The sequence below is a fragment of the Arachis ipaensis genome, chromosome B6 (genome assembly GCF_059453495.1).
Source record: "Arachis ipaensis isolate K30076 ecotype BB chromosome B6, ASM5945349v1, whole genome shotgun sequence".
NCBI lineage: Eukaryota > Viridiplantae > Streptophyta > Magnoliopsida > Fabales > Fabaceae > Arachis > Arachis ipaensis.
This window is the reverse complement of record NC_142441.1, coordinates 128,505,430-128,514,511: the sequence shown is the minus strand read 5'-3', so window position 1 is coordinate 128,514,511 and position 9,082 is coordinate 128,505,430. Positions and strand designations below refer to the sequence as shown.

The 9,082-nt window shown below is 38.4% G+C and overlaps 1 non-coding gene across 1 annotated transcript; it reads right to left on the bottom strand.

The window, feature by feature from the left end:
* Positions 1-4,455: 4,455 nt before the first annotated feature.
* Positions 4,456-4,563, bottom strand: LOC148562700 (small nucleolar RNA R71). The gene has a single exon (XR_015887410.1). It is a non-coding gene; the product is annotated as a small nucleolar RNA R71 (small nucleolar RNA).
* Between the last annotated feature and the right edge of the window lie 4,519 nt (positions 4,564-9,082).

The window sequence follows — 9,082 nt, the reverse complement described above, 5'->3', positions numbered from 1 at the left end:
TGTTTCCTTTCCATCCTTTAAGTCATTCCTGCCTTAGAAGATCTGAAACTACTCAACACACTAATCACGGCATCGAATGGAATTAAAGGTGATTAAAATAATTAATTTAAAAGCATAGGAAACATGTTTTTCACATACATCACATAATAAGGAAGGGAAAGTAAAACCATGCAATTAACATGAATAAGTGGGTGAAGGATTGAATAAATCACTCAAACTAAGCACAAAATATATCATAAAATATGGGTTTATCAACGTGTCATCTGCGTTCTGCTCAAGGCGTGCGTCCGCGTCATCCACGCGTTCGCGTCGCTGCATTTTCGCGCTAGGCACGTGATGAGCGGATAATTTATACGCTTTTTGGCATTGTTTTTAGTATGTTTTTAGTAGGATCTAGTTACTTTTAGGGATGTTTTCATTAGTTTTTATGTTAAATTCACATTTCTGGACTTTACTATGAGTTTGTATGTTTTTCTGTGATTTCAGGTATTTTCTGGCTGAAATTGAGGGACTTGAGCAGAAATCAGATTCAGAGGTTGAAGAAGGACTGCTGATGCTGTTGGATTCTGACCTCCCTGCACTCAAAGTAAATTTTCTGGAGCTACAAAACTCGAAATGGCGCACTTCAAATTGCGTTGGAAAGTAGACATCCAGGGCTTTCCAGCAATATATAATAGTCCATACTTTGGCTAAGAATAGATGACGTAAACTGGCGTTCAACGCCAGTTTTCTGCCCAAATCTGGCGTCCAGCGCCAGAAAAGGATCCAAAACCAGAGTTGAACGCCAGAAATGGATCAAAACCTGGCGTTCAACTCCACAAATGGCCTCTGCACGTGGAAAGCTAAAGCTCAGCCCAAACACACACCAAGTGGGTCCCGGAAGTGGATTTATGCATCAATTACTTACTTCTGCAAACCCTAGTAGCTAGTTTATTATAAATAGGACATTTTACTATTGTATTTGATCATCTTTGGATTATATTTTGATCTATTGATCACTTTTTGGGGGCTGGCCATCTCGGCCATGCCTGGACCTTTCACTCATGTAATTTTAACGGTAGAGTTTCTACACTCCATAGATTAAGGTGTGGAGCTCTGCTGTTCCTCAAAGATTAATGCAAAGTACTACTGTTTTCTATTCAATTCATCTTGTTTCGCTTCTAAGATATTCATTCGTACTTTAATCTGAATGTGATGAACGTGACAATCATCATCATTCCCTATGAACGCGTGCCTGACAACCACTTCCATTCTACCTTAGACTGAATGAGTATCTCTTAGATCTCCTAACCAGAATCTTCGTGGCGTAAGCTAAAATGATGGCGGCATTCAAGAGAATCCAGAAGGTCTAAACCTTGTCTGTGGTATTCCGAGTAGGATTCAATGATTGGATGACTGTGACGAGCTCCAAACTCGCGATTGCGGGGCGTTAGTGACAGACGCAAAAGGATAGTAAATCCTATTCCAGCATGATCGAGAACCGACAGATGAATAGCCGTGCCGTGACAGGGTGCGTTGATCATTTTCACTGAGAGGATAAGATGAAGCCATTGACAAGGGTGATGCCTCCAGACGATTAGCCGTGCCGTGACAGGGCACTGGATCATTTTCCCGAGAGATGACCGAAAGTAGCCGTTGACAATGGTGATGTATCACATAAAGCCAGCCATGGAAAGGAGTAAGACTGACTGGATGAAGATAGCAGGAAAGCAGAGGTTCAGAGGAACGAAAAGCATCTCCATTCACTTATCTGAAACTCTCACCAATGATTTACATAAGTACCTCTATCCCTATTTTATTAATTAATTTCGAAAACCACATAACTGTTTTATATCCGCCTGACTGAGATTTACAAGGTGACCATAGTTTGCTTCATACCAACAATCTCTGTGGGATTCGACCCTTACTCACGTAAGGTATTACTTGGACGACCCAGTGCACTTGCTGGTCAGTTACACGGAGTTGTGAACCATGGTACTGGCACCACGTTTTTGGAGCCATTGCCAGGGAAAGAAAGAGCAATGAATATTACATAATTAAAGTGTAATCACGATTCCGCGTACCAAGTTTTTGGCGCCGTTGCCAGGGATTGTTTGAGTATGGACAACTGACGGTTCATCCTGTTGCTCAGATTAGGTAATTTTCTTTTTGTTTTCTTTTCAAAAATTTTTCAAAAAAAAAATGTTTTCAAAAAATTTTTATTCAAAATTTTTAAGAATGAATTCTAGTGTTTCATGAAGCATGTTGAAGCCTGGCTGGCTGTAAAGCCATGTCTAATTCCTTTGGGAATGAGTATGTCAGGCGTGTCATGTCTGAATTACATGCTGAAGCTTGGCTGGCCATTGGCCATGTCTAGTGTTTTGGACTGGAGCTTTCATTGAAAGCTTGGCTGGCTAGTGAGCCATGTCTAATTCCTGGACTGAAGCTTTAGACTAAGAATGCTAGATTTCTGGAATTCATATTAAAAATTTTGGAATCCTTATTTTTTCTTTTACAAATAATTTTCGAAAAAAAATCCAAAAAAATTAGAAAATCATAAAAATCAAAAATATTTTTGTGTTTCTTGTTTGAGTCATGTGTCATGTTATAAGTTTGGTGTCAATTGCATGTGCATCTTGCATTTTTCGAAAATTTCATGCATTCATAGTGTTCTTCATGATCTTCAAGTTGTTCTTGGTAAGTCTTCTTGTTTGATCTTGATGATTTTTTGTTTTGTATCTTTTCATGTTTTTCATATGCATTCTTGAATTCTTAGTGTCTAAGCATTAAAGAATTCTAAGTTTGGTGTCTTGCATATTTTCTTTGCATTAAAAATTTTTCAAAATTGTGTCTATGATGTTCATCTTGACATTCATAATGTTCTTGGTGTTCATCTTGACATTCATAGCATTCTTGCATGCATCACATGTTTTGATCTAAAAATTTCATGCATTGCATCTTTTTAGTGTTTTTCTCGCCCATCATAAAAATTCAAAAATCAAAAAAATATCTTTCCCTCTTTCTCTCTCATAAATTCGAAAATTAGATTTGACTTTTTCAAAAGTTTTTAAAATCAAGTTGTTTTTATGAGTCAAATCAAATTTTCATTTTAAAAATCTTATCTTTTTCAAAATCGTTTTCAAAAATCAAATCTTTTTCAAAATTCTTAGTTATTTTCGAAAATTCCAAAAATATTTTTCAAAAATCTTTTTCTTATTTTTATCAAATAATTTTCGAAAATAACAATAACAATTAATGTTTTGATTCAAAAATTTCAAGTTTGTTACTTGCTTGTTAAGAAAGATTCAAACTTTAAGTTATAGAATCATATCTTGTGATTTCTTGTGAATCAAGTCATTAATTGTGATTTTAAAAATCAAATCTTTTTCAAAAACTAATTTCTATCATATCTTTTCAAAAATATCTTCTCATCTTATCTTTTCAAAAATCTAATTTCAAAATATCTTCTCTAACTTCCTAACTTCTTATCTTTTCAAAATTTGTTTCAACTAACTAACTAACTTTTTGTTTGTTTCTTAACTTTTTCAAAACTACCTAACTAACTCTCTCTCTCTCTAATTTTCGAAAATATCTTCCCTCTTTTTCAAAAATTTCTTTTTAATTAACTAATTATTCTTATTTTTATTTTTGATTTTAAAAATTTTCGAAAAAAACTAACCTTTTTCAAAAACCATTTTCGAAAATCACTAACTCTTTTTCAAAAATATTTTTCGAAAATTCTCCCTCTCCCATCTTATTCTATTTATTCATTCATTTACTAACATCTCATCTCACATCTCAACCTTCCTCACAGTTGTGTTTCTTCCATTACATTACATTCTTTGTCTCCCCCTCTTCTTCTACTCACACAGGGATCCCTATACTATGGTATAAAGGATCTCTATTATTATTATTATTTTTCTGTGCCCTCTTCTTTGTCATATGAGCAGGAGCAAGGATAAGAACATTCTTGTGGAAGCAGATCCAGAACCTGAAAGGACTCTAAAAAGGAAACTAAGAGAAGCTAAAATACAACAATCCAGAGATAACCTTTCAGAAATTTTCGAACAGGAAGAGGAGATGGCAGCCGAAAATAATAATAATGTAAGGAAGATGCTTGGTGACTTTACTGCACCTAATTCCAATTTACATGGAAGAAGCATCTCCATTCCTGCCATTGGAGCAAACAACTTTGAGCTGAAACCTCAATTAGTTTCTCTGATGCAGCAGAACTGCAAGTTTCATGGACTTCCATCTGAAGATCCTTTCCAGTTCTTAACTGAATTCTTGCAGATATGTGATACTGTTAAGACTAATGGAGTAGATCCTGAAGTCTACAGGCTCATGCTTTTCCCTTTTACTGTAAGAGACAGAGCTAGATTATGGTTGGATTCTCAACCCAAAGACAGCCTGAACTCTTGAGATAAGCTGGTCACGGCTTTCTTAGCCAAGTACTTTCCTCCTCAAAAGCTGAGCAAGCTTAGAGCTGATGTTCAAACCTTCAGACAGAAAGAAGGTGAATCCCTCTATGAAGCTTGGGAAAGATACAAACAGTTGACCAAAAAGTGTCCTTCTGACATGCTTTCAGAATAAACCATCCTGGATATATTCTATGATGGTTTATCTGAGCTATCAAAGATGTCACTGGACACTTCTGCAGGTGGATCCATTCACCTAAAGAAAACGCCTGCAGAAGCTCAAGAACTCATTGACATGGTTGCTAATAACCAGTTCATGTACACTTCTGAAAGGAATCCTGTGAGTAATGGGACGCCTATGAAGAAGGGAGTTCTTGAAGTTGATACTCTGAATGCCATATTGGCTCAAAATAAAATATTGACTCAGCAAGTCAATATGATCTCTCAGAGTCTGCATGGAATGCAAGCTGCATCCAACAGTACTCAAGAGGCTTCTTATGCAGAAGAAGCTTATGATCTTGAGAACCCTGCAATAGCAGAGGTAAATTACTTAGGTGAACCTTATGGAAACACCTATAACTCATCATGGAGAAATCACCCCAATTTCTCATGGAAGGATCAAAAGCCTCAACAAGGCTTTAATAATGGTGGAAGAAACAGGTTTAGCAATAATAAACTTTTTCCATCATCCACTCAGCAACAGACAGAGGACTCTAAACAGAATACTTCTAATTTGGCAAACTTAGTCTTTGATCTGTCTAAGGCCACTGTAAGTTTCATGAATGAAACAAGATCTTCCATTAGAAATCTGGAAGCACAAGTGGGCCAGCTGAGTAAAAGGATCACTGAAATCCCTCCTAGTACTCTCCCAAGCAATACAGAAGAGAATCCAACAGGAGAGTGCAAGGCCATTGACATAAGCACCATGGCCGAATCTACAAGGGGAGTGGAGGACGTGAATCCCAAGGAGGAAGACCTCCTGGGACGTCCAGTGATCAATAAGGAGCTTCCCTCTGAGGAACAAAAGGACTCTGAGGCTCATCTAGAGACCATAGAGATTCCATTGAACCTCCTTATGCCCTTCATGAGCTCTGATGAGTATTCCTCTTCTGAAGAGAATGAGGATGTTACTGAAGAGCAAACTGCCAAGTTTCTTGGTGCAATCATGAAGCTGAATGCCAAATTATTTGGCATTGATACTTGGGAAGTTGAACCTCCCTTGTTCATCAATGAACTAAGTGATCTGGATCAACTGACATTGCCTCAGAAGAGACAGGATCCTGGAAAGTTCATAATACCCTGTACCATAGGCACCATGATCTTTAAGGCTCTATGTGACCTTGGTTCTGGAATAAACCTCATGCCCCTCTCTGTAATAGAGAAACTGGGAATCCATGGGGTGCAAGCTGCTAAAATCTCATTAGAGATGGCAGACAGTTCAAGAAAACAGGCTTATGGACAAGTAGAGGACGTGTTAGTAAAGGTTGAAGGCCTTTACATCCCTGCTAATTTCATAGTCCTGGATACTGGAAAGGAAGAGGATGAATCCATCATCCTAGGAAGACCTTTCCTGGCCACAGCAAGAGCTGTGATTGATGTTGATAGAGGTGAAATAGTCCTTCAATGGAATGAGAACTCCCTTGTGTTTAAAACTCAAGGATCTCCCTCTGCAACCATGGAGAGGAAGCAGAAAAAGCTTCTCTCAAAGCAGAGTCAACCAGAGCCCCCACAGTCAAACTCTAAGTTTGGTGTTGGAGAGTTTCAACAAAGCTCTGCACATCTGTGAGGCTCCATGAGAGCCCACTGTCAAGCTATTGACATTAAAGAAGCGCTTGTTGGGAGGCAACCCAATTTTTATTTATCTAACTATATTTTTCTTAGTTATATGTCTTTGTAGGTTCATGATCATGTGGAGTCACAAAATAAATATAAAAATTGAAAACGGAATCAAAAACAGCAGAAGAAAAATCACACCCTGGAGGAGCATCTGTCTGGCGTTCAGCGCCAGAACAGAGCATGGTTCTGGCGCTGAACGCCCAAAATGGGCAGCTTCTGAGCGCTGAACGCCAGAACAGGCATGGTTCTGGCGTTCAACGCCAGAAATGGCACACATATGGGCGTTGAACGCCCAAAATGGCCACCAACCTGGCGCTGAACGCCCAGAGTTGTGTGCAAAGGCATTTTTACATGCCTAATGGGTGCAGGGATGTAAATCCTTGAACACCTCAGGATCTGTGGACCCCACAGGATCCCCACCTACCTCCACTCACTTCTTCTCACCACTTTCTTTCACACAATCCCATAAACACTCTTCCCCAAAAACCCTTCACCAATCACCTCAAACTCTCTTCCCCATCACCTCTTCACCACTCACATCCATCCACTCTTCCCCATAAACCTACCTCATAAACTCCACCTACCTTCAAAAATTCAAAACCAATTTCCCACCCATGTTGATGCGGAATCATCGTAGATAGGAGGGCTTGTTGCTTGGGACACTTCTTCCAATTCGTCATTCACCAATTGCCTTGGAAGTTGCACGTCCTCCTCAACATTGCTTTCTAATTTATTGGAAGAAGGCTCAACAAGATCATCAAGAGGACTGATCAATGTGGACAAAAAATCACTAATGATGGAATCCACTTCTTGATCAATTTCCTTCGATTCTCTATCCACTTCCTCAACATCACTCTCCTCTTTAACATCTCTTTCAAACTTCGTGGAAAAGGTCTCTTCAACTTGAGATTCCTTTATGTGCTCAACATATCCTAAACATCCAACCACTACTTTCTTTTGTTCATTAATTTCTACCTCCTCCTCTTGTTGCATTTCTTGTTTTGACTCATCCTCCTCTCCGTGGAGCTTCAAGTTCACTCTTTCACTAAGCTCTTTGGTTGCTTCTCCACATTCAACAACGGGAGTGTGCTGATCGCATAGGCTTAGGCGGGATGAGACCATGTTACCAATGGCTTCTACCATGATAGCCATTTTTGTTCTTAACTATGCAAACTTTTTTTCATCCTCCTCTTGTCGCCTTAAGATATGAGATTCAAGATCTCTCCATTCCAACATGGGGGCTTCATCGGGAGATGATGGTGGAAGAGAAGGTTCCTTGTTTGAGGGAAGGTTTTTGTAATTAGAAGGTGGTTCATATTGGTGAAATTCTTGAGGTGGTACGTATGAACTTTGTGGTTCATGGGAGTATTGGTATTGGAAAGGTGGTAGTTCTAGATATGGTTCATATGGTGGTTGGTATGATGGGTATGGGTTGGGGTCATATGGAGGTAAATGGTGGTAGTAGGCTTATGAGTGAGGTAGTTCAAAATTATATTGCGGAGGGGGCTTATATGCATGTGGTGGTTGTGGTTGACAATCACAATAAGGGTCATCACACACATTGGATTGGTATGCATTAGGATCAAGATTATACCCATGTGAGTTCAGAGGGGGTTGTTGCCAAGAAGGTTGTTCTCGAGCTTGGGGTTACTCCCATCTTTGATTTCCAAATCCTTGATGCACATCCTCATTGAAGCTTCCATTTCCTACAACATAGTTTGAACTACACTCATAGCCACAGTGATGAGAATTCATAGTGGAAGAGAAGACAAAAATAAAACTAATAAGAAACAAAGAAAATAAAATCCTACAACTAGCAAAAGCCAACAAACAAACCAAACATCAAGCTATTCACAATATATACAATAGCTAATAACATAGCACCATTGCTATCCCCGGCAACGGTGCCATTAATTTGATGAAACGGGGATTGTTGTCGGTCTAGATTTTCTTCCTAAAGAAAGGGATTGCTCTATTGTAAGCGTAGCTCCAAACCAACAAACAATTCTCATATCAAATTAAGTTTTTGGTTTTGTCACAAGTACAAACCCCAATAAGAATTAACCGAAGTATTTAAACTCCGCGTCGTCTCACAAGAATAGCAATGAAGTGGTCAACTATTAGCTATGAGAATGCAAGGGGTAAAAGGGGGGTTTGGTTGATAAAAGGGGCAATAAAATAAATGAGCAAGACGCATAAATCAAACAAGCAATTAAAGAAAGCAAGATAAAGGACTCTTGGCTAAGACTTAGGTAATCGAGATCACTATCCTTGTCACAATTCAAACATTGATAATCATGCGGAACCGAGCTCATTAAGTCTACTCACTAAAGCCTTAAGTACGTAATATCTACTCCTAGGCTTGGAGTACGTCAAATGGCTTGATCAACATCAATCCATAAGTTCCAACCTAGCTACTAATTAACTTAGTAGTAGGCTAGAGTCAATGGTTATCAAATCGATCCCCAACGGTTTTAGAATTACCAATTCAATGAAACCCAAAGACTCAAGATCACTCAATCCCCTCAACCTAGGCCAAGGGTTAAGAGAGCTACTCAAAAACTATAGGAAGCATTACATCAAACACCTAATGTGCAATAAAAGTAAACATCACAAAATGCTAAAATTAAGAAGAACCATAACTATTATAAGCAAGAACTCAAGAATAGCAAGAAAAATCAACATGAAAGAAACATCAACATCAAATTGCATTAATTGTAAACTAAATCTAACATGAGTTCATCATCACAAAGGAAGACAAAATGAGAAATTAACATTACAACTAAAGAGTTCAAGACTTAGACATGAGAAATTATAAAAGAAGCAAGATGAAAGCAAGGAATTAAACA